The sequence below is a fragment of the Fundulus heteroclitus genome, chromosome 7 (assembly GCF_011125445.2).
Source record: "Fundulus heteroclitus isolate FHET01 chromosome 7, MU-UCD_Fhet_4.1, whole genome shotgun sequence".
NCBI lineage: Eukaryota > Metazoa > Chordata > Actinopteri > Cyprinodontiformes > Fundulidae > Fundulus > Fundulus heteroclitus.
This window is the reverse complement of record NC_046367.1, coordinates 38066807-38093986: the sequence shown is the minus strand read 5'-3', so window position 1 is coordinate 38093986 and position 27180 is coordinate 38066807. Positions and strand designations below refer to the sequence as shown.

The 27180-nt window shown below is 38.8% G+C and overlaps 1 protein-coding gene across 2 annotated transcripts in view; it reads right to left on the bottom strand.

Moving 5' to 3' along the window:
* The window catches only part of ramp1 (receptor activity modifying protein 1), a 115061-nt gene that overhangs the window by 47938 nt on the left and 39943 nt on the right, over nucleotides 1–27180 (bottom strand). The gene's annotated exons all lie outside the window — the stretch shown is intronic.

Genomic DNA, 27180 nt, shown 5'->3' with positions numbered 1-27180 from the left:
AAAAACTGAACACAAAATAATAATTTAGGTGGTAAGACCCGAATAATAATAATGAGCACAGAGTAATTAGCTGAATACGGCAACACCTTAATGGCAATAAACAAACATCACAGATACACACATAACAAACAACCATGTACATGGAGAGAAGCCACACATCCACGGGAAGAACATGTAAACTTCATGCAGAAAGACCCCAGGCTGGGATTTGATCCCACAACCTGCTATGCTGCTAGGTAAAAGTGAATCACTATGCCAGGGTGAATCCCATGTAGAAAAATATAAATAATTAAAGACATTAACCCACCAAAACAGGTAAAGATTAAATATAAGATCAAATATATGGTAAAAACAATGGTAGTATTAAAAATGGGATGAAGCACAACAAGATTACACCATGCTGCCAAAACTACATTTAAAATGAAACTTAAAGAACATGATAGGTTTTTAGGATGTAGTTTTTTTTTTTTTTTTTGGAAATGCAGAAAGTCTAGAGGAGCAGAAATTAAAACATCTCTGGGAGAGAGATGGATACTTGGTGAAACGTCTCAGCTGCAAAAAGCGTGATAAAAGTGCGAATGGGATTGTCAAATCAAAAGAACTGTCAGTTGTCACAACATGATCTTTCACTGAAACTATTCAAATTATTGTTCAAGTTTTAATTGTGCATTGCGTATTGGACTGCAATAAAATAGGTTTTAAACAAACGTGTCTGTGTCTAAAGCCGAAGTTACAAATTTGGATCCGAGGCCATGTGACAACAGTTCGGTTTCTGTCTGTTTCCTGCTTCGCTTTGAGAACTGCCAGCAGGCTTTTGAGTTATGGGTGAAGCAGCGCAGTGTGACTTCTCCCTGTGTCAGAATGAAAAATATCGGCAACGGAGCAAAGCAGCTGTTTTCGTTCAAAGACTAATTAGATGCCAGATCTGCTCACAGATGAAGCAGCATCGCCACTTTTTCTTGGTTTCGATGTAATTTCCTCACCAGCGTTTCACAGGGAAGGGAACCTTTCTCTTTTGCCTTTGAACAAAATTATTTTTGACCATTGCAACCCTTTCACCTCATCAACCATCTCAACACCCACTCCTTTGACTTTTCACCACATTACAGTCGTGAATCATCTTCGTTCAGGGAGTAGCAGAGGAGAATAGGGAAAAAAAGCCATGTGCTTCTCTTCCCACCTCTCTGACAGCTCAATTTAGATTCTGTGAACTTACACAGAATTCATGCATATTTTAAAAAACCCACACATTTCACTTCTTCCTGCACAGAAACGTCATCTCTTTAATGCTCCTGCTCAGAAAAGTTTGGATGTATGTAACACAACGATTGATTTAACTTTACATTGTTGTGTTTTCCCTTTGGGCAGCTGGAAAGAAGAAAAAAAACAAATGTGGTCAATCACCTGCAGCATTAGCAAAGAAAGGGAAACCTTTCGGTAAGCACAGAGGGAAATCTGAGCTGACAAGTTCTGGTTGCCATAAAGTACCTATATTATTATTTTCTGCATTTGCATCCATGGTCTAAACTCACATTGGTGATGATCACACTTTTAAAAGTCCAATATAATGTACTGGAGTCAGGAAACCTAGAAATCTTGAAAGCATAAAACTTAAATCAATCACAACAAGCACAACTGTTTTTCAAAGTATCAATCTATTCATTGCCTCTACATTATTTTTCCTTGCAGGGTTGCAGGAGGGATGGTGCCTATCTCCAGTAGTCATTGGACAACCAATGTCCATCATCCCTGGACAGGTCACCAGTCCAACACAGGGCAACATAGAGACACACAGGACTGTTTTTGGGCTGTGGGAGGAAGCCGGAGTACCCGGAGAGAACCCATGCACAGACAGAGAGAACATGCAAATTCTATGCAGAAAGACCATGTGCTGGGTTCCAAAAAAGTTAAAAAACAAAACTTGACTTTTTTTCCCGAAGTTTGAAGCCGTTTCGCTTCCCATCCAGAAAGCTTTCTCAATTCAAAATGTCTGGAGTAGTGTGGGGTTGCAAGCTTTGTATTATTGCCCAACAAAGGCCTTGCAGTGGCTTAGATGACATGCAAATTGAACCGAAACAGGTCCACCCCCTTATTAATGGGGAGTCATTAAGGACGTTATTGGCCTGCAAATTAGACCGAAACAGGTCCATGCCTCTGCAACAGGGAGTCGTTAGGGACGTTATTGGCCTGGCCTACAAGAGCGATGTTTTGATCACCCATGTGGAGGTGAGGATTGAGGTGATTTCAACCCAGGACCTTCTTGTTGCAAGGCACTTTTCAAATCTAATCAGTGATTTGAAAGTTAACTTTTTTCATCCAAAGACCCTCTTGAACTACAGCTCTCTACAGTGGGATGGCATATGCACATATGGATGATGATGATGATGTGTTGTCTGGACCTGCAGAACACCACTGCTTATTTTTGCAGTTTGAAAAATCTTTTTATATATTGTTTAAAAAAAAAGATTCTTAAAAATGGAAAATTTAGAATGGATGTGTTGCTACTTCAAGAAAAAGCTTGGAGTGACCACTTTCACTTTGCCCAGAGATTTTGCTTTGCAGGAACAACTGTGGGATTTGTGAATAGGTGGTGAAGACGATGGATTTCTCCTCACTCACAAAAAATACTTTTAGCTTCAGGAACATACGGAATACTAGAAAATGTAGATTCAAGAGAAACAACCCAACACTGTGGGAAGAGGGTAGGACTGGACGATACTGAAAAAAAGTATATCGATAAAATAGAAATTATATTGATCGATAGCAATAATTATCTACAAATTCAAAACATATATTTTAAGTGCAGCCTTGGCCATTTAATGCTGTTGCTTAGCGACCTATTTTTAGACACAGAACAAACAAACACTGAATTCAAACTCAACCCTTTATTAAACCAACTTTTTACCAAAACTGCAAGTTTTAAAAAAAGAAAAAAAGAACGCACACTCTCTGAACTCTTTGAAGGGGGCGGAGCTTGATGACGGAGGTTCCTGGGTCTGCGTTGTGATTGGTTGGGAGGATGTAGCGACTGTAGTATTAATCTACATGGCTAGAATGCAAAAGGAAGGAAAACTGTTATTCTATTGAACTTTTTATTGACCCTTTTTTATCAATGTTCTACAACTATTGATCGATATATATTGTTATTGAATTATCGTCCAGTCCTAGATGAGGGTGTGGTTTATGAACAATTTATTTTTTAACAATATTTTTTTTGAATATGTGCTCTCTCTATCTGTACAAAATCAGGTTGTTAAATTAAACAATTAACCGCTCGTGCTACATGTTTCTTCAGCATATCCGGTCATAATAATTAGCCACAGCAGAAACATACTTTTTTCCAGCGTCTGAGCCAAATGACCAACAGATTGTATATCTGTGTTCTGACTTTCCTTCCAAAAGCACCATGCGGCGTTTGTAATAATAACAAAAATAAAAATGTATTTTATTAATAATACAGTTTACATTGGAGTACTGATTTTAAAGCAGAGAAAACAAAAAAGTAAAGTTAAACAGAATAAAATCAGAAATTTTAGAAACTTTTGAACAGCAGGTTTTTTTAGGTCTTTTTGTATTGACTGTTTAGTTCCAAACACATTGATATGATAAAACTAAATGTGGTTGAATAAAGTTTTAGACGAGAGGCAGATGTTGTCCCTAGATTCTTTTTTGGTAGTTAAATTACGTTTATATAAGCAATTGAACCCTGATGAATAAAACACAAGAAAATTGTTAGTTGAAAAGTGAGACTTTTAGCTGCTTCCTTTCTCTGTTTCTATGTTTTATAAAATCCCAGCACAGCTGTGCTGGTTGGCCATTCTGGTGCCGCGAATGTTCAGAAACTCGTTCTGTCACATGTTTATGCACATCGAAGTGATAATGCTGATAAAAACTAAAGCAGAAATTGTCTCCACGTGAACGCTGTATGCATTGTAGTGCTTTAAATTGCTAATCTGGCTGCAGCAGTCTTTCTCCACTGTGGTGAATTACAGCTAGGCTGGGTTGACCACAGAGCTCTTTTAAATTCCTGGGTAGGGTGTTGGTTTAATAGGTCTCCAATCTGCTGCTAAGAGAAAGCCACTAATTATTTGTTCCCCACTGGACAAATCTCCATCTTAATCTCTACCTTAAAAACTTACAATCAAGCTGGAGAGTTGTCCAGCGCTAATATTCTTCACAGTGTTAACAAACTGATGCAGGTTTGCTGCTCTGCATATTATTTTTGGGATTTTTGGCTGCGCTGTGATTGCTGACTGTCTCTTACAGTTTCACATATTTCTCAACCTGGCTAATGGAAAATGTGACCGGCAAGTTCAAGCAGAACTGAAAAAGAAAAGTTGTAAAAATGAAGGTATATCAAATCTCATAAGAATTAAAGAAAAGATTGGAAATCATCTTCAGTAGTTTTCAGACACTAAGAAATCTTATTTAGGATGTTTATCAGCAATGACACTGTTCATGTTTTTATTTTCCTTCTCATATTAATAATTTTTACAATTTAACTGATATTATAGCTTTAGAGAGGCTGTAGGTTGAGCACATCTTTTACCCACATTTGGTTCTGTTTTCCTTTCTCATTAAGGTCCTCTTTAGACGGTGCGCCACCAACTTTTTCATCTGTTTATGCTCTCAGCCGGATCTCTCAGTTACAGGTTGTCCTTCTGACGCCTAATGCCGAGGAATCAGCAGAATGTTCTGTTCCTTTCAAAGTCTGAGGAAACTTGGGTGCTCATCACTCATGGCAGGTTCTGCTAAAAATGGTTGTGCACCTATTTTGTTTTTCTGTTTCTTCAAAGAACGGCCAGCACATGTTCCTTTTTCAATCAAATTAGGGACAAACTTACAGGAAAATGCATTAAAAAAATCGGGACCAAAGAGACGGAAGGTTTGGATAAAGAGGTGAGGATGCAAAAAACAGTCAATAAGATTAAAAATGTAAGGAAAGTGGGAAAAAAAGGTAGAGAAGTTTTTTGGGGGGATTTTTTTTACGGCTGCCTTCTTTAACATTGTGGGTTTTTTGTGATCAGAAACACGTCACTGCAGCATCGCACTTCAGAACTGCACTGCAGCAACAACGGATTGTCGCCTCGTGGATTCAAAGCAGCCAGGAAGCGATCAAGGTGGGGTGGGGGTGGGGGAAGGTATGGCTCATTTACATATCTGTAGATAGATCCCAGGATACTGAATCAGACAAAAAGGAAGAGCAAAAACCAAGCGGTGGTAAACTATAAACTTAAAACTCTTTTGTTGATGAGACAGTAATTTACTCTAACTAAAGTGGGTTTTATTCTTTGAAGAACACCTTCATCTTGTGTTATTTCTTCATAATTTAGCTAAAACAGTGTCACTGAAACAAAAAAACTGAATTATTTATATACTCCTTTTGCTGATATCGCTGATCTTTACCATTTAAAGTCAACCTTAGACTCAACCTTACCAATATCACGGCTTACTAAGATTATTAAAGTCATGAGTTTTCTGAGTTTCAGAGTAACACCACACTACCTGCACCCCCCCCCCCCCCCCCAACACACACACACACACACACACACCTGTTGCTGCACACATCCTGTCAGCTGGCTGATAGAAGCCTGCTCCACTTTACCTTCACTTAGGAGAAATCCAAACTCGGTTGTGTTGCAAATATCTCAGATCATAATGAATATACGTAGACTGCTGTGGAAAGTCTCACTCAGGTTTTTTACTTACAGTTGCCTGTTATTCATCTGATAAAAGACTGTTTAGGAGCAGACAGCCTGACCAGCTATGAACCAAAGAATATCAGCTTCTCATGCACATGTTACTCTATAAAGAACAGAATGACACAAAGCCAACCCTGCTTCATACGCCGGCTGAAACAGAAAGGCAGGGCCAAGACCAAAAGACACCAAACTCCACGCAAAGTTCACGAGCCAGAGCATCTCGCTGGCTTGGCAAGCCTGTGTTGTAAAAATAAGCTCATAACGAGTTTGTTTGTTACCGTGGAAAAGCAAGCTTTGCAAGTCATATACGTCATTTGTTATTCAAAAGAGAACATGCAGCTCACTTTCAGAGCACACCCTGAAGGTTTCCATCTTAATTAGCATACGCTTGGCCCTGTCTGGATCCTCCTATGGAAATTTGATCAGTAAAAAGTAAAAGGTCGATGCTGAACGAGACAATGTTTTAAAAATATGTTGACAGAAACTATATTTTATAGTTGAAATTTCTAGCGTAAAGCGTGTTGGATTGTATTTTAAGTAACATTTAATATGGCATCTCAACCTTTCTAAAAATATGGTTTCGGTAAAGATATGTTTTCCAGTTTAAAGAAAAAAAAATATATTTTTAGAAGGCAAGCTCATCTGCAGTTACTTTTTTTATATATAGCTGTTTCAAATTAATCTATCATAACATAGCATAAGATAACTTAACACAGCAGCAGCCTAGGGCAGGGTTAGGAAGTAGGGCACCTGAGCACCAGATGTACAAATACAACCTTATCTGTCAATTAAACCCTGGACAAGTTTTCTGTTTCTTTTTTATATGCATTCAATTAAAATGTGGCCAAGTAGACAGAAAAGGTTACATGCTTTATCTGGAACCGCCCTGCATTTTATCTCTGTCCAGAATTTCTGATAAATTGCTGGATTTTGATTTTTGCAAGGCAGAAGAAGAAGAAGGGACCACTGCTAATTTCGTACCAAACAGTGATGTTAAAAAAAAAACCCACATCATTTAGAAACACAATTCACCCAAACATAATCTGACATTTTTGGGGTATTCCACCTGAAACAAATTCTTTTTAAACAGCAGACAACAGCTGATGCTGCAAAGTAAAAGTAAAGAGCGAAATAAAGATGGCCAAGGCAATAAAACACATACTGCAGCTAATTATAAATTAGCCCCACTAACCTTATTGTGCATTATGGACACGCTGTGAAAGTCACGGTCATTGGAGAAAAGCTCCAAAAGTGATGAGCAAAGTGTTCTAACTTCCTATTATGTGTTGACACTGCGCTGGTGTGAAGACACCTAAAGATGCGACAGATAAAGATATTTATTCTTGTAGAGGTAGAGAGAGTGGAGCTTCTCAGTTCCTCCTCCATGTCTAGGAGCGAAACTACAGAATTATCAGAACAGCTTCATTACCTCACTGTCATTACAGTTAACTTTACAGTGCCACTGGTGTTAGTTTAAAATCAGCATTGAATAGTTATAAAATAATTATAAAATAAAATACTTTTTTGAAAGCTAATATAGTGTTTTACTGTATATTTCGCTGCCGAGTTACAGAACGAGTGTGGAGCCTACCTGCAGCCTGGCGGGGTTTTTAATGTTGCATTAAGCCCAATCGTTTTTGTCAGCTGTTTTATATAAAAACAAAAGTGAACGAGAATTGTGGTAAAGACCTGTTTTTGAAATGTTTTATTAATGCTTCGTCTTGTCACATCAAACCAAATCTTATTGTGTTGTATTATTTCACACCTTGTTGTTATTTTTTGTGTAAAAATCGCAGTTTTGAATTGCATCATGGATGGAGGGGCAAATCATATCATGTTGTCTAATTTTTTCCATCTAATCAAAAATGTATCGGCGCTGTTGGTCATTCGAGATAGATATATCATCCACAGACCAGAGCTGCACAACCCTAGTGCCACTGTGTTGCCGTTGTTGCTTCCTAATACCATTTAGTAGCTGTGTACAAACTGTGTCACATGCATGCGCTTTACCCATGTGCTATGAGTTATTTTTGTTATAATTATGGATTTTCATGAGTTATGGACAAAGATAGTCAAAAAAATGCTTTCACTTAAACTTGTTGATCCATTATGTAAAGGCACTGCTTATCTACAACTCTACAGACAAATGTTTCAACATAGAAGAACCGGTGCAGATTTATTTATTTCTGCTGAGGACTTGCCGTATTTCATACGTTTGGCATAAATGACAATGCAGCAAAATCAGTGATGAAATTTCAGACAAATTGTATTCCTCTGACTGGCTACAGATTTGTGAAAATTCAAAATGCCAACCACTGCTTTGCATACACTGACGGTAGCAATTTTACCTGTCACATCATTTTTATCTTCTGTTGATTACTGTTTTTTTTTAGAATAAATAAATAACAAACCTGGAGGATAATGGCTACATATCAATCGTATAATTTCTCCGGGTAAAAGTCAGGCGTTTCCATTCATTCTTCATCCCCTCTGTAACAGCAGCAGCCAGCAGAAGCTCTCGTCATTAAACCGTCATCAGAGTTTCACCTCTGGCCTTCTCACTCACATGCACACAAATTGATGCTTCCCTCCACCTTTGCTGCCTGTCCCAGTCTGCCAGCTGGAGACTCTGGATGCCCTCGTGCAGAAGAAGACATCCCTGAAAGCATTCACATAATTAAACAGGAAGGCTTCAAACAGACCTCAAAATGAGCCGTGCATATCTTCAATGTCGGCAGTCTGCCGCCACCGCTACACACTTCTAACTTTTAGCACATCCTCATATCCCCTGTTCTTCTTTTTCAAAGCTCATTGGACTTCTCTTTGGTTGGTAATTATACTAATTAGTAGGGTATAGAGAAGGAAATGTATTATTCCAAGATTACCTGCTTAAAGAATAAACTGGCTACGTAAAAACAGGAACCAAGTAGAAGAGACACCCAGATTCCAGAGTTAGCCTTAAACCATAGTGAGTATAGCTGTGGTTTCTTTTATTTAACTGGCCTGGACAGTCTGAAAGCAGCTTTTCAAATTGCTGGTAATAAAATTCAACACACTAAACACTCATACACTACGGATAAGGATTAGGGCCACTCAAAAAAAAAAAAAAAGTCTATTTAACTCTGACTTTTTTCTCAGAACTCTGAGATTAAAGTCAGAATTCTGACTTTTTTCTCAGAATTCTGACTTTTTAATCCCCATCCGTACATACACACTTCAACACAGTCTTGAAAAAGAATATTTAGATAAAATAAATGTGGCACATATATTTAAAAAAAATAATACATTTAGGGGTCTGGAGCAATCACTGGGGGACAGGTGGGGTTCTACCTGGGCCGGTGGCCAGCCTGTCACCAGACAACATACAGCGGATAAACAATCATGGTCACATCCACTCATACATAAGGGGAAATTAGCGAAACCAATTAACCCAACAATCATGTCTTTGTACTGCCGGAGGACGCTGGAGTACCCTGAGAAAACCAGAAAGAGCCTCTAGACTCCTTACAGAAAGACCCAAGGCTGAGATTGAATCCAACAACCTTTTTGCTCCACAGCAACTGCGCTAACGAGCTCGCCACCATGACACCCCCTTCCCACCCCAACACGTAGCGCTTTACACGCAGAGGTTAATAAAGGGAACTTAAATGAATTTACTCTGAAAATAATAATTGTCCTGACTGCACAGCGTGTGCATCAATTTTTAATTTTAATTTTTAAAGGAATGCCTCCTCAGTTCAGGTCTTGGAGTTCACAGTTAATTAAATCTCTATTAAAAAGAAGAGCAAAACATTTTCTGTCCCTCTTTCATCACTCCTGCCCCTGCTGTGACCTGACACTGACATAGTGTCGGGCTAGATGTGTGTCTGCACGCATGAATCTGCAACAAATATAGAGCAGCTATTGCAGAGATTGGTACCAAATACAGCTGAGTTTATCATTTTGATTATAAATAATCAACATGTTGCAGGGACACCCTGCTTATTTACATCGCCTCATTTCTTTTCTTAGCCACACAAGGTTGCGGACATTCAACTCCTCCACACACTTCATCTCACAGATTACTTGCCTCTCCATTAGGGCTGAACAATTAATCGCATTTTCAATATAATCGTGATTTAAAAAAACGCAATTTCCAAAACACAGAGGTCTGCAATTTTTGGCTATGTAACAATTAGGGAACTAGGCACGTCCATTAGGTGTCAGTAAAATGTTTGAAGTGGGTTTGCCTCCACATGGAAGGGAAGACAGTTGCAGCAGTGAGATAATCTAATTTTATTACTTGTTTTAGAGTTTATATAATCATACAAAGCATTAAGTTCTGGTCAATCAGTTTAATACATAGACTTGCTTGTTGGTTGCACTTTTTGTTCAACAAGGATTGATGTCCAATTAAATTAAAAGCTGTTCTCTTGAATAATATTATGATCAATAGAAACATTAAAAGTTCATATTTTAAATAGTCCTTGTTTACAAACATCTTTATTTAGAGGCCATTTTTGTTGCTTGTGGTTAATGCGGAGAAAAGTCAAAATTTTGGTTGAAATATATTGTAGGCGGAACGCAATCATTTCTGCTCTGAGTTTAGAAGCTGTGGGTCTTTTAGCAACTAATCCACACGGCGAGGAAACAAATTGATTTGTTGTTTGTATATATTTTAAAACACATGATAAATTAAAGTGGAAAAAAAATTGCATTAAATCGCAATATTAAGAAAAAAAAAATCGCAATTAGATTATTTTCCAAAATCGTTCAGCCCTACTCTCCATCCTTTTCAGAGGAAATTAGGATGTCCTGCTTCCCATCCATTCATCCATTGTCTTCTGCTTCCCTGAGATCGGATCATGAAGGCAACGGGTCCAGGAGGGAGACCCAGTCATCCCTCTCCCCAGCGTTTATAAATATGAATACTGTTTATTTATTTGGTGTTTACTATGTTCTAAAGTGATAACCTGGCTGATATAATGACTCAAATTACTTTTGCAGGTCAACTGCAAAGATATCATGGTGAATATCATGAAAATGTTCTGTTCTACTTCTTGTAATTAAGATGACTTTGTTTCAGTGATATTTGTTGGTTTAAATAGCTCAGTCCTTACCAAAGGGATGCTGTCATGTTATTTTTTAGTTCATAATAATGTGAAACGTATTTAAAGGGATCTTCATATCTTGAACATTTGTAGCGTTTTTTCTGATCTTCCTCCTTGCCACCTGAGGAACAACTCCTTCCTTAAAGAAAATACAGCTCTGCTAATTCCTCCTTGCAATTAGTTTCTATTGGCCCATCTGTCACTGCTGCTGTCAAAAAGAAAATGTCCCAATATGCCGACCTTTTCACGACTAATGTAGGAGCAGGTTACAGAGAATATAGTTAAGTATTTTATTTAATTACTATGGTATGCACAGATATAGGGTGATTAACCTCCCTTAAAATACTATTATATAGTATTTTAAAACATCCAAAGTTCCTCAACAGATCTTTTCTTTAGGCTTTGACTGCTTGTTATCTCTTCTTTTTAGTCCAGTCCTACAAAAGATTAAAAAAATAGGAAATTAAGCATGTGTAAGACAAAAGTGTCAGGCCTTATGTCTTCAGGAAACTGAAAAAAAAAAATCAGCAAAGACCTATAATAAGGCCTAAACGTTGCATCATTCTTAAGCTCATCTTCTACTTCTTGTTAGATTTTCTGCTATTTTCACTGTTTTATATTGCATTCCTTCTTTAGTTTTTGCCATGCACAGTCTCTGAATGAGGGTTAGTATACCATAAAAACATTAGAAATATGGGAACAGATTACATAAAAACAATAAACTAAACCAGTATAAGGCCAGAAAATAAAGATTTGTTTAAGAATAATAGAGAAGGTAAAAAAAAAGCCCAAAATTGCACTCATTATTCAGCTTTTTAAAAAGTAATAAATAATTAGATTACAAGAATCAGACTAAAATCATAACAAATTTTTTTAATTCTCGGATATGTGTCCTTTGCAATTGCAAAATAGTGCAGGCCACACGGCGCTCAAATAACATAATACAGATAAGGAAATATAATTTAAAATCACTAATTGCTTAAGTGGTGCTGAAATCTGAACAGAAGACAATATTTCAACCAACTAAGCAATTAGTGTAGTTTCAATAATGAGGCTTCCTGTAATATGCAGCTTAAGCGAAAATTCAGACTGAAGAAACTCTATTGCCTACCTCCATCAATCAGAGACTCATCCGCCTCCGACACAAGCCAATCAGCTTTGAACTGCTCCTCCTCGAAGCCAATCAGCATCCTGGGTTCATCTTAAAAGAACTCCACATCCTCGTCTCAGCCTTCTGCTCAGCGAGCAAGCGGTGGCGTGCCGCGTCCGGTTTGGACTCTGATGACTGGATTCAACCCACCTCCATCCCCTTCTCCACCATCGTAGCAAGCTTCGCCTGGGTTTCCTATGGTGCTGCTTCAACCTCGTCCCTATCAGAGTGTAATTCATCCCAGACTCTTACGGATTTCCCAGTCACTCTTTAAAACGGTCCGGCAGAAGACCGCCATGTTGAGCCTGGTTCTGCCAGAGGTTTCTTCCCAAAGGGGAGTTTTTCCTCTCCACAGTCGCTTCATGCTTGCTCATCATGGACAGTTCATGCAAACCTGTGTTTATCAAGTTGGACATCAAGCTCAAACAGATCATCATATGGACTGAACAAACTTTATGTATCTCCACTCCACCACCAGTTTCAGACCCGGGGGGAAATATCCCTATTCTCATACGCCTGCTTATGCATATTGAAGTATAATTCAGCGTGAATTTTTCCTGCTGAGGTCTGAGCGCCAAACTCTTAAAATATTGTATCAATAAAATTCTTCTAATTGCCTTTTCTTTCTGTGTGAGTTTTTCAGATTGAAATTCAAATAGGACCCATAAAGTCAATCTGCAGTCCTGATGTAGGTCTAAATGTTTTCATCCAGGTTGGGACTGCATTTGGCTCAAGCTGTTTAGTTTTTATGACTTCATTCATGGATACAAACAACATAAAACATTTACAAATCTCAGCCTAAGCTGCAGAAATGTTCAGCTAAAATACAGCTTGGTATTTCAGTTGACTTTTAGGTTTGCTAATCTTTTAAGTCTGATATTGAAGTCATGATATTACCATGTGAAACCTTTGTTTGAGGGCTAAAAAGAACAGAACAGAAGAAAACATCCAGATTTACCTACAGTGCCTTGAAAAAGTATTTGTGTCCTAACAGATTTGCTCTTCTGCTTTTTTACCCACACTCAGATATTTAAGATCATCGAGCAAACTTTGATATGAGAGAAAGATAAACTGATTAACAGAATAAAGCAGTTTTAAAAAGGGTTTTTTATTTATTAAAGAATGAAGGAATCTAACCTAACCTGGCCCTGATGGAAACTATTAAATAAAGCGTTAACTGTGATTAACCACTTTTTTGGTGCATGTTTACCAGTCATACTCAGACCTGATTACTGCCAGATCTGTAGATTTAAATCACTTGTCAAGAAAATGTGAAACAACATGAAGTCGGCTGGAATATCTCAAAAAACGGCTCATCATGCCCTGATCTAAAAAAAGGGTCTGGGTAAAAATGGCATCCGTGTGAGAGCTCTGATCACTGCTGACCAAAAACGACACCGCTGTCTAAGCCACGTCTCCCAGAGCTGATGTCTGCAGCTGCTTGGCTGCTTCTTGTTTTAGTTCAAGGAAACATGGGTTCTGGGCTCTAACAGAAGATCCTGAAGGATAAAGTCAGGACATCAGACTGTTTCACCTTAAATTCAAGCACATTTTTTGTTTTTTAGTTGAACGATATTGAGTCCACCTCTGAAAACTAAAGAAAAATCTCCAAAAACAAAATGAAGATTTTGGAGTTGCCTAGTCAAAGTCTGGACTTTAATCTGATTGAGATGTTGTGGCGTGGCCTTAAACAGGCTGCATATGCTTAAAGCCCTCTCCCTCTAATATGGATAAATGACAATAAATATGCAAAGAAGAGTTGATAAAACTTCTCAGTTGTAAAAGTCTCTCTGCCAATGATTGCAAATCATATCGTTGCTGCCAAACGTGAAACAACAACAAAGGGTTGGGGTACAATCACTTTTTTCCTCATTGCCAGGTTAGTTCAGACATCTTGTTTCCTTAACAAATTAAATCATCACATGGAAACAACATGTAGCTTTACCTCAAATCTCTTGCAAACATCAAGCTGTATAGATTGTTACAGCGGTGAATCTCTCCTGGACGTCATGTGGGACAGAGTTGAATTCAGAAAGCAAAAAAAATGTCATTGTTGCCAAGATAAGTTAATTGATCCCACAGAGGGAAATTAAATTGTCACAGCAGCAGCAGAAACCAAGGCAACAAACAACAGGAGTGAGAGTTAAAAACGGCGACACGGTGAATGTGCCAAAAGTATAAATTAGTAAAGGCAAGTATATAGCATATAGGTACCACATTATAAATATGTGTATTAAGTACTTAAATATACCAAAAAAACACTATGACAATATAAGTGGACAACATAACATCACAGAGTGGTGCTCGCAGATGCTGCAGAGGTAAAAAGATGTATCCTAGACATCATGTGTTATAAAGCTGCATTTGTATTTCAACAAGACAATGAACAAAATGACAGTCATTTTGTATTAATCACAATTTCCTACCAGAACTAACGTGCACAACTGCTTACACCTTGATACTAGTAAGGCCATCACAGCTGTGCTGCTGAGCTCCTCATAAAGAAGGATATTGTGATTCTGTGCGCACTTTGTGCATGCAAAATGACAATAATGTTGTATAAGTCTAAGTCTAAAATAAACCACATACTTTAAGAGACGCAGGGTTAAATGTAGATGACCAACATGGAAACATTTTACAACACATAACTTGAATATTTCAAATTTTTTTCTCTCTCTATTCACAACTGTATAAACTAATGAAATATTTAGACTTGATACAATATTCTTCCACAGATTATAACATTTACTTAATTATTTCTACCTTTCTAGGCGTGGTAAATGTTTTGCATTTAATTAGCAACTTCATTAAAGTCCACTTTTTTATTTGATTTCAGTCTGGTTCAAAAGCAAAGCTCAGAAGACCTCCAGAATAATAGGAGGTGGCTGATTTTGGCACCTTACTGTTTCAGGGTGCTTTAGGCATGAAGGGTACAAAGCTGACTAGCATGATGTAACTTATGATAAAGAAATAAATGTTAATATTTTTCTTTAAGAGTTCAGTATAATCTTCTATGGCTCTTTTACCTAACTGTAACGCCTTGACACGTTAAAACCACAAATATTGATGTATTTTACTGGGATTTTATGTGATAAACTAACCTTTACAACATGTAAAAGGCATATTTCCATTCAGCCAACCCGAGTAAAAATTTAGCAAAACCGAATTTGGCTGAAATTACAGCTAACATTCTTCTTCCACTTTGCAAAATAGCTCATATTTGGTCAGAACATGGATGGAGAAGACATGTGAGCAGCAATGATCAAGTGTTGCCAAAGTTTTGCGGCTGGGATTAGGTTTTTACTGGTTCTTCTAACACATAAACATGTTTTAATCTCAACCACTGCATGGAGCTCTGGCTGTGCGTTCAGACTCGTTATGCTGTTGGAAGATAAACCCATCCCTTGCTATAATTTTGCTTATAAGCCAAAAAGCCTGATTTTGCTCTTATTTTAAGGGCGGTTCATAGCACTGTTTGATTTAGAGTTATTAGAGCAATTGGTAGTAAATACATGCTCTACTTCTTAGATTTATGTTTATAAAACAAATGTGAAAGTCATGTTTTCTTTTCCTTACACGTCAGAATTAAACACTAATTAGTGTCGTTCCCTCACATAACCCCCCTCCCCCCTCCCAAAAAAACATAGATAAATAAAAAAAACACTGAAATCTGTGGCTGTATTGTGAAAAAACGTGGAAATGATTAGCGAGTGTGCGAGGCTTTGTATTCCAGGAGACATGTCCATACATAATGGGCATCACTTGAATCATAAGTTATCTGCCTCAAACAGGCTTTCTATTCAATTACAGATCCTGTGGTCTAAAAAAAGTATATATCAGGCACTATGCTTTAAAGAAACTAAATACAAGGCTGAGAAAATAGGATTTATTTCCATATTTTCATCATTACCGGAACCAATAAGGCATCCTAGATTTATCAACCTACATTAAATGTCCAGCATGGAGGCAACCAATGCCTGATAACAAATAACTGCATGGTTTCTCTCATAAGAACATAATCCGTGGAGGTAAATTAGATTTTTATCACGAGGATTACGAGCTCGGGATTGTAACTGATCCCATATAAAACAAAATTGATTGCATTTATAATCGATTTGGTATTTAATAAGGACACGGATGGCTGCAGCGGAGTAATTGGGTTTCTTGCCTTACTCAGTGGGACGTTTGCTTTAGAACAACAGTTTGTCTAAAAAGAGGTTTATAAAGACCTAACCTGTCTAACGCTGTTGCTGTTTTGTCTCTAGTGAAACAGACATTTACAAAAAGTTTTCTTTTTATTGTAGCTGAGAGAGAAGTCCCCTACTGACAAATCTTTAAAACATTTAGATTGTCAAATAAATATAATGCCCATGCCAGTTATTGAATGTGACTACATGTTTTCTTCTATTTCCCATCAGAATTAAATTCAAAGATACATTTAAATTTTTATCTGCTGTAAAAAAACATCTTAGGGCCATTATACACAAAGCCAGCAGGAAGAAGCAGCAGTGGACTTCTTCTCCCTGCTGTGGCTCCTCTGCTGCCCGCATCTGGGAACCAAATTCTTCTTGAACACACGGCAAAACTGACCTTTACCTGCAAAACACCGGTGAAATCTACACGTGCGGAGGAGGACCTCACTCTGCATAGGAGAACAGAGCAGGAGTCCATGCATTATTCAGCACAGAAGAACTGCACAGGGTCAATTAATTCACTTATAAATATCCAACATAGTTCTGCCTCAGTCACATGTTTTATGGTGTTTAGACCCAAAAGTTTGCATAAAAAAAAGATTACATTGTTGTGTACAGTTATGCAATGCACACTTTGAGACTTAATTCATCTAAAGATACATTAGTTACTGGTAACTTGCAAAGTCAACTATCTAATATTTAAAATGACAGTAATCTCTGTCATAGATTCTTGATGATTTATCATGTTTGCTCTTGATTTCATTGATTTTTGGTCAAATAACTAAATGTTAATGGATGAAAAATATTAGCATTTCATATTAGATGGATGCATAATGTGAATGCAGTGATTCTAAAATCCAAGAATGAGCTCCATAGCTTTGAATTTATTTTTCTCTAAGTCATAATAAAATACATTTATACTCATTTATACTCAGAATTCTCCAAACGTTCCCCTAAATCATGCTAAAGAAGTACGGTCTGCTCTGTCCCCTCCTGCAGACGGCTTTACAGTTGAATCATCAGTCCAGTCTTTTGTCCACCAGATGAACTTTGGTGTTCACCTGGTGAACATACCACCTCCATTTCTTCTCCCACAATGGAAACAGTGTTTGAGCTCTTCCTGTTTCACCTGAAATCTGTAATAATCTCCCATGTTTATTTGTCAACACTTTGCCACGGTCTGAAAACAAAAGACTCAAACTCTTATAAAGACTCACTCTGCAAAAAGGGAACTAAAAGTAAGTACAATTTTCTTGAAATGAGTGTATTTCTTCTCGATTTCAGCAGGTAAATAAAATTATCTGTCAATAGAATAAGATTGTTGCACATAAAATAAGAACAGCTAATCTCCATCTTCTTATTCCAAGTGCAATATATCTAAATCTACGTTCACATTGCAGGCCTTAATGCTCAATTCCAATTTTTTTGTGAAATCTGATTTTATTGTGTGGTCGTTCACATTTCCAAATATATGTCACCTGTATGTGATCTCCTGTGTGAACTGAATTCATACAACTTAACTGTGTCCCGCATGCGCAGTAGAGGACGTGATGACGTCACACGTAGCAAGCGTCCTCAGTGTCTGTGGAAGTAAACATGGATTATAATGCTGGCGCACATTTTGCGATCTTTAATTTGTTTTCTAACCAGAGCTTTCTCTCCATTGACTGCTCTCCTCATTGTTGTCGTTTTCCTTCCTGCTTCTGCATAGCAGGACGCAGAATAGTGACGTTTGTCGAGTATCGGTGACGTACAGGTCGGATAAATGCGACCCGGCCGTACAGACACAGGTCGCATTTGAAAAGATCAGATACGTATCGGATTCAGGACAACATATCCAACCTGGGTCGCATCTGAAAAAATCAGATCTGTGTCGTTCAGACTGTCATGAAAAGATCAGATCCAGGTCACATATGGGCAAAGAAATCGGAATTGGGTCACTTCAGGCTGCAGTGTGAACGTTAGCCTATGTATCTTATTTCAGGACTTTTAATCATCTTACTGAAAAGTGCTTTATAAATTGCCTTGCCTTGCTCAAATTAAGGACAAATACACCAATTTCAAGAACATTTGACTTCTTTTTACAGTGCAAACTCTTGCCTACAGATAAAAGGAAATTAGTTGTGATGTTCAGTAACAACATTGGAACCACCAAGACTTAAAGTGTAACTCACTCCCATGTAAAATCATATTTCTGCCGCCAGACAAATTTGAAGCAGCCGCAAGCTTGATTTTTCATATTGAATCATGGAGAGTGAGCAGAGTCACACTGGTAGTTAGGCCACGGTTCGGTCTTTTGAGGTGGAGGATGTTTCACCCCCATCGTCAGGTTGAGGGAGGCTTTGTGGAGCCCTGCGGGTCAGAACCTTGTCAGTTTGAGCTGCTGGATCAAAGCACTGAAGCAGTGGAGGAAAGGTTCGGTCCAGTTATATATTATCATATTTATTTCCTGCTTTGTAATCACACATAGCTTTGTTAATCATGATTAATTTGTCATGTGGACATGAAGCGTGGTTGATCTCCTCTTTGCTCTGACTGCAGGCAGGTTTCAGTACGAGGCAGCAGCTGTCTGCCTGTGAGACAGGGAAAACGGCGGTGAAGTCAGTTCTAGGTTGGACATTTACGCTCCGCAGCTTCAGTGCCGTCTGCCTCCAGTTCGAGCCAACACAGCTGATCTGGGGCTGCTGCTCTCTGTCTGCTGGCTGGCCTGTGAAGCCGCGGAGCACAAATATCTAACCTAGGACTAGCAGCGCCTTTTCCCGGCAGCCTCAAGACACTAATGGCAAAACAAGTGGTCTGAAAAGTGCAACAGTGCTCGCTATGGAGGCACTAGATGGAGCTGCTTAATTTACCCCACAGCGGCAGAGCTACCGACGTTATAACACATGAAAAGTTGTTTTATTTGTTGGTATTTGCTTTATTGAAGAAAAAAAGTCACTAGAGAGTCTGAACAGTGCAACAGTGCTTGGTATGGAGGCACAAGATGGGGGGAGCTGTGTTTCCTTTTTTTCTTTTTTTAAGACGGAGCTGCTTTTATACTCCACAGTGGCAGAGCTACGTCAGTTTCTCCAAATTACATCACAAAAACTTTTGAACCAATAGCAATACAGATTTGAAATTCAATACAAGACCACTGTTTAACCCTAGGAGGGCACTACACTGACAGTTTCAACATATATGCACTAATTTGTGAAAATAATGACCAGGATATGTAGAAAGTACTATAAGACAACCATGTTAACAGTTTAGTGGCAAAAAACATGGTTTTGGGGTGAGTTACCCTTTAAGTCCGCCATGAACAGGAAACTGCTGGAACACCAGCGTCAGTGTTCATGCTGAAGCAATTTTTACATTTACATAAACTGAGAGGGTGCAGATCAAGAAAAAAGGCCGCAGCTTTAAGTTTGAAACGTTCAACCTCGACTAAGAAATGCATCCAGTGTTTGGATGATGCAAATAATTCAACCATTTGGACACAAAGACAAGAACTTTGTCTGGAGGACTCATGGTTATGGTTTCAGACTTAAACTGGTATCAAGCTAAGGTGTGGGTTAACTGCAGGTGGTACTGGTGCATCGAACAAAGTGGATTTAATGATCAGGAAATAGGACAGCCTCCAAATTCTTTGGCTCCACTTTCTGTCATCTCCTGCATGGTTAAAACTTGGACACAACAGGGTGTGCAAACAGAGAAATGACCAGCCAGACGAGACCTCAACCCTTTTGAAAACGCATGACCACGCTGTGTCCATGGAAGGAGCCCAAAAAACATGAAGAACTTCAGCAATTCTGCCAATCAGAGGGATCAAACTGCTTCACAATCACATTTGTATTCATATTTGTTCATTAATGTACAGACAGGAAGTTAGCTGATTATTGCAAACACCCAAACAGAAACTATCTTTGTTGAATAAACATAATATTATATCTTAATCTGTCAGGGGTCTGAAAAAATTCAGGCTTAAATCGAAACATGTTGAGCAATAGAAAATACTTTTACATTTAGAAATTAGATTTGATTTTAGAATTTAAGCAACTTAACTTCTGTCCAAATTAACAATTTGGGAAGTTTGCTTTTATTTAATTCAATGTCTGGCCTAACAGTCTTAATTATTTGATACATATGAGGTTATTTTAAATGAATTTAACAGAAAAAACGCAGAACATGGTTCCTCCCTGGTTTGACAATGAAATAAACTTGTGAGTATCAATTAGGGAAGACTGGCAACCCTAAGGTAGGACCCCACCTTCAGACCTCGTCCCACTGCTAATTATCCTGAAACTGTAGAAAAAGCACAGCTACATCCTGGGAATCCGTAAAACATTATTCACAACTATGCTAGAAAATAGGAAGGGCGCAAAAAGAGTAAAACAATTGAAACTAAAGATTACAGAGAGACATTTAGTACAGTAGAAATGCACAAAGACGTAAACTGGGTCGTCTTTGTGCATTGAGCTTTGAGCTGGGAACCGTTTGACAGTCAGATTCAGGTCAGAAAGCCTCAGCTTCTTCCTTCAGAAATGATAACAATCTGACTTGAATTTTCAATTTTTTACTTTTGTTTTTATTCACGAATCAGTCTGTAACGTTTCCGCAGAGGCATCAACATTTATTGATTCACAGATGACCGCCATGAGTTCTTCTTTTCCACTGGCAGCATCGACCTCTGCACACACCGGTCGGTGCACATCTTCCTCACACCCCTTAATAACTAGAACAGCAGTGTGTACCCTCTCTGACAGATTGCACACATTTATTACACCCTGAAAACAGACGCACCTTTATATCGCGCCCAGCATGATGTGTCCACAGACCCAAGTAATGCGCGCTGTTACTGTTACTGCAAAGATGGTGCTTTTGTCTGCGCGTTTGTGTGTGCCTGCCACATTCGTCTCTGTCAAGTGGAGCTCCATCTATCAGCAGATTATCATTACAGTAAGCAGGGCTTTCAGCACAGATAAAGGTCTGCTCGCGCTGGCTCTGTTTGGTAATAGCATACAATTAAAGGGGATAAAGAGCCACACAACAACAGGACGCTGCGCAACACTGTGGAGGATGTTATCTAAAAGCTCAGTGGGGAGTCAGCAGGAAGATTACAGATTGTGTCATGAGGGAATATTCTTTCTTGTCTTTCCTAACACCGATTGGGACATAAAAACAAAACATGTGCATTTTGTACAGCCAGATTAATTTTTGAGAAATATCGGTTCCCTAAATAGCAGCCCAGCTAACTTCTAGCGACTTAAATTATAAATAACCTGAAAAGTCTTTGAGGTAGTGAGCAATTTAACCTCTAATTACACACTCTGAAAGTAGAAAATAAATAACAATTACATTAATGTTGAGCTCATAAATGAAATAAAGCTGATTTTCATCTGAATTTCTCTATAACCTCAAACCCTTCTGCAGAGCACATGATGGGATTAATTTGGATTTTTAGGAGGTGTACTGTTGCAAAGCAACGCATAATTGTGAAGTGGAAGGAAAATTGTTTCTAAAAATGTTTCGAAATAAAATTCAGAAAAGTCAGTGGAACACTTGTATTCAATTCCCCTTTTACTTTAATATCTCTACATAAAATCCAATTCAACCAATTACCTTCAGAAGTCACCTAAATAGTAGCATCTAACTGTGTGTAATTTGATGTTTGAATAAATCCAACAGTTCTGTGAGGACTTTGGAGGTTTGCCATTTCATAGAGCTCTGTTCAAACCATCATGAACAATCGACAGTTATGAAAAGATGCAAACCTGCCAGGAAAAGTCTGTTGACCTAAACTGACAGACCAGGCAATTAGAAATTAAGTTTAGACGTAAATTCAAACTGGGAGACTCACTCGGCTGTTTCTGTAACCACTGATTGGCTTGTCTTGTACTTGTAACCCAGCCAATCAGCGTCAAGTCATCATCCTATCATCCCTCAAGACTTTGCTTATATATAAGGCTCTCCATCCATGGATCATCATGCCCTTGAGCTGAGCTTTGACACTCCTCCACCTCGTCTCCTTCTTCAAGCTCACAAGCTCCACCTGGCTCCACTTGGCTCCTTCTCTCCTCTGGCCTCCACCACCAGTGTTCGCACTCAGGAGGGAAGACTTCACTAATCCTAATCCTAAAATAAACATCCAAACTTTCGCAGCTTTCACGTCTTCTGCCAGAGTCCGAGTCCAAAAGAACTTTTCTGATATATGTCAATAAATCTCTCTAATTGCTTCTTTTGGTCTGTGTGAGTCTCTCCAGGTTGAACTTCGATCAGAGAAGAAGCCAAGAGGCCAATGGTGGATGATCTCTATAGAGATCCATAGCTCAGATGGGGAAATCTCTGGACAGGACAACTATTATATGTGCACTCTATAAATCTGGCCTCTTTTGGAAAAGTGTAACAAAGAAAGTAACTGATGAAAGTCTCTTTGCAGTGTGCCACAACACTTGCAGGAGACACACAAACACGTGGAAGGAGGTGCTCTTATTAGTTGAGACTAAAATTAAAATATTTGGCCTGTGCGTTTAGCAAAGTAACAGAACACAGCACACTGAACAAATCAACACCACCATGAAACATGGTGGGGGCAGCGTCAGGCTGTGGGGAAGCTTTTCTTCAGCAGGGCACAGTGGCTGGACAGAGTTGACCAGATGAGCTAACAGGGCAAATCTGGAGGGAAAAGCTGTCTACAAAAGACTTTAGACTGGAGTGGAGGATCCCTTTCCAGCAGGATGACAACCCTGAACATACAGCCGCAGCTACAACGGTGTTATAATGGTCCACCTAAGGTCCAGACCTAAATCCATGTTCTTCATCTGATTGGCTGGAGCTTGAGGTATTTTGCAAACAAGAGCCAAAAGAATTTCAGACCCTGGATGTGCAAAACTGGGCATTGACTCAGAGCAGCTGGATATAAACACTGTCACACCTTTTACATTGTCATTGGTTAAAAAAATGCAATTACAGTTTTCCTTCACAATTATGCACTGACAAGTGCACTAATAAGTGAACTATATACTTTGTACCAAGATAATACAATTTTAAAGAGTTAAACAATGAATCATTTTGCAAGAAACTGTATAAAACCTATTCTTTTGATCCATTGTATATATGAAGATTCACTGTATATAACTGAATGCACCTTTCCTACTATTCACCTTTTTGTATGAGCCGATGTGGCAAGTGAATTTCTCCATTGTGAGATCAATAAAGCCCCATCTTATCTCTTATCTTGACAGTGTTGTTGCACAAACAGATCTAACAAGTTGGGACTTTTTGTAAGATCTGTGGCGTTCCTTTGGGTTTTTGTGGGTAGTGCTTTAAGACATTCATGCATGGTCCACACCTTCCCACTTTGAATTCTTCATTTAACCTGAGCAGCATTTTAATCCAAAGAGGTTGCAGCTGTCTGAGTGAAGGCAATTTGTCTGGAAAAAGCATCTCCATACCAGAAACAAGTGTACAATTTTAAAATATATGATGTGCAGTTATTATATCCTTTATTTCCTCACAACAGGGTTAGTAGTTGAATAATTAATGATGGCTAGTTTAGCTTTAAATGGGTGCTTAGGGGACTGTGAATTTATAGCCTCTTGACGTTACATGCTGTTTTCAAGGCAGCGAACTTCGCAGACATCAGAGGTTGTGAGCAGAGCCTTGCACAAGCTTAAGGAATGCCAAACAAACATGTCACCCTCTGTCTCCATATGTGCACAAGCAAACTAAGATAAGGAAACGTTGATAAAAAAATCAGCCCGTGTCTAAATTGCCCTACCACTCCTGATGCAGTCTTTGGTCATCTCCTACCTTAACTGCTGCAACACCCTGCTGACTGGACTCCCAGCCTGTCGTGTGAAAGCTCAGCTGCTGGTCCTGAATCTGGTGCCGCGTCTGGCCTTCAGTCAGTCTAAAATATCTCAGGTTGAGGAAATCGAGCTCTTCTGACTACCCTTAGCCATCAGCAACAAATTTGAGTCCCTCTTGTTAGCTCAAAAAGTGCTTCTTGGAACGTTTCCCACCTACTTGAATGCTCTAGCAAAGCCTTACAACATGTCTCTGGTTGTCAAGGGATTGTCATCTAGCAGTACCTACACCACGCTAAAGACAATCCGACTGTTTTCATGTGTCGTTCCACGATGGTGGAATCCTCTACTAACCGCTACCAGAACAGGAGCATCGCTGTCTGTATTCAAGAAACTCCTGAGGATCCGGAGAGCATGTTCTGCCCTGGCATCTACCCTTCTTTACCTCAGTCTACTCCACAGTCAATTTGTGAACTGTCCTCTATGCCTGCACCCTGTTTTTACACGGTCAACCCTTCACCTCTGCTAGAACCAGAACCAGAACATGCTGGAGGTACTATATGTCTCGTCTGGCCTGGCAACACCTAGGGATAAATGGACGGTTGCATCTTAACAAAAAGATACCACATTCAGTCCAGCCGTTTTCGTAAAAATTGGAAATTTGTGTTTGAGAGGAGCTAAAAGAAGCTCAAAGAGGTGGAAAGTGCTTGCAGCAGCTAAAATAACAACGCGGAGGGGGCTGGTTGTTTATGAGAACAATTACACGACACATGAGGACGACTTCAGGGAGAGGGGAAAGGTCCTGAGCTGCATAAACACACACAAAACTCTCTTTTGTTTGATTGCCCTGTGATGGAGCGGGTGCATCCATGCAGGCGGCAAAACCCCACATAGAGTGGTGTCAGAGGTTTAACGAGAGGTTAGCAGAGGCCTGCTGGAGCCAATGAGGTGGAGAGAGGGACTGTAGGGTGTCCGGGTTATTCAGAGACAGAGGAGGAAAGAGGAATTTAGCTTCACTGTCAGTTCGTATATAAATGTATAAAAGCCACCCTTTAAGGTCATTTTCAGAAATGTGGTGACTACCAAGGCAAACTCAGGGTTCTTTAGTTCATATTTTCCCTCAGCAGACATTGGATAATATGGGAATGTTATAGTTAGGATAGGAATACTCCGGATTTTGGATGAAATTAGGGATCGGCTAAATGTGCTGCAGAACATCTCTTCCCTGTTGAGATTTCTGCACATTATGATGAAACAAACTCAAAGTTTAAATTAAGCTAAGAAACGATAAAGACTAACATCTTCAAATTAAACATTTTTCCCTCAAAGAAGATCCCCTTTTGAAAGTCTGTGACTCATTCATGGCCTCACTCGTGAAATTTTGTCATGGCTTTGGGTTTTGGTGTACAACCTCAAAATTATTAGTGGCGCCAACCAGGCTGCTTCTCTAAAACATTCTGGCGTACTGGTGGTGCTCGTAGCTTTCCATCCAAAACATGACAAAGCGGTAGGTGCATTGCAAAACCTACTATGGCTTAAAAAGTGTACAAAACCTGATAGAAGAAACAATGTAAAACAAGGACTTCAACTGAGAAACAAGATGGATGGTGTGTACCCCATAAATTGATACTTTGTTAAAACTCCTTTTGATTTAATTTCAGCACTCAGTCTTCTTTGGTAGGTCTGTTGACATTTCCACATTTTGACTTTGCAATATGTGACTGCTGTACCTTCCAAATGTCTACAAATCTATTAGATTGTGAGGGAAACTTTTTTTTTCATGACAGGTTTGTTGTGAAAGATAGTTCTGGACTCTGGCTGCGCAGTTCCGAAACTTTTACTTTTTTCTCTAATTAAGTCATGCTTGTTACTTTGGTGGCACTGAGATGCTGACGACATAAAATCCATAAAGGACCTGGGTCAATTTAAAACTGTTCATGTTTTCAACGCCCTCAACAACAAAAAAGTAGGCTCCAGTTGAGAAACGCATTCCCAGATTGTGTGATTACATCGCTTCTCTAAAAAAATACAATTTTAGTTAAAGTGTTTTAATTAGTAAATGTTATCAATATTCTTTTAGGACTGCTGAACTTTATTTCTGGTTAATCAGATTCACCGTAATTTGTGTATACCCAATAGGACTAAATCGTGGAATAAAATCAATCGGTCAACAAACATGATTCTAGTTTATTAATGTATACATTTATGCAACCAAATTAATGCACTTCCTTTTTTTTTTGCATTTATTATTCTAAAGGTACATTCACACCGAACGCAAACAAGGTGAATAGAGCAATGATTTACACGTTATCCATGTTCAGCCGTGTTCAGGAGTGAATTAATGGTCGGCGATGCGGACAACACATTTTGAGAGATGTGGCTGGTGCGAATTGGACGAATAGAGTGAAGTTAAACTGCGAACGGCACGGTGGATGCGCGAAGAGCAAAATGTTGCTCGAGTTAAAAAATCTGAACTTATCTGTCAATTTGCATCACGTTAAGGGTCCTGGACAGACGGAAGTACCGCTGGAAGTCATCCAGCTGCAGATACAGGTGGTGATAGTAACCGACTGGGTGTGTCTCTGGAGGAACTGGTTGACCCAGAGGCGCTGACGCCATTTTTCGGCTTTCCACATTACATACAGCACCGTGGCTCGCTCAATAAAATCCATCTCCACCACAGGAGGAACCAGCAAGCGGATAGAGGCTAAATGTCAAGCGACCAACTGCAGAAGATCAACGCGAAAAATTCGCCTTTTTTTTCAGATTTATTTGAGTTCAATTTGAATTACACAGGATAAAGTGAAATTATACTCAACTCAACCTTTATTTATAAAGCACATTTAAAACAACTGGGGTTGACCAAAGTGCTGAACAGAAACCACAGTTGCAGAGTATAAAAAAAAGCTGAATGCTAAAATACATAAACACAATGCAAAAAGAAAAATTTAATGAAGATAAAATATAATAGGATAAATGTTTCAATTTAAATAAAATACATTTTAAAATAAAATATAATTTTGCCAAATGTCCACTTAGACTTGATTGAAAGCCAGGGAGAAGAAATGTGCTTTTAGAGAGGATTTAAAAACCTACAAGGAGCCTGCCGATCGAATATGGCAAGGCAAGTTATTCCAGAGTCTCGGTGCCGCTGCCATAAAGCCGCGGTCACCTTTGGTTTTAAGTCTGGTTTTAGGCATGGCCAGTAGCAACTTGTAAGGGTTTGCATGCCAAAGCAAAAACCTTAGGGACTTCAAAATG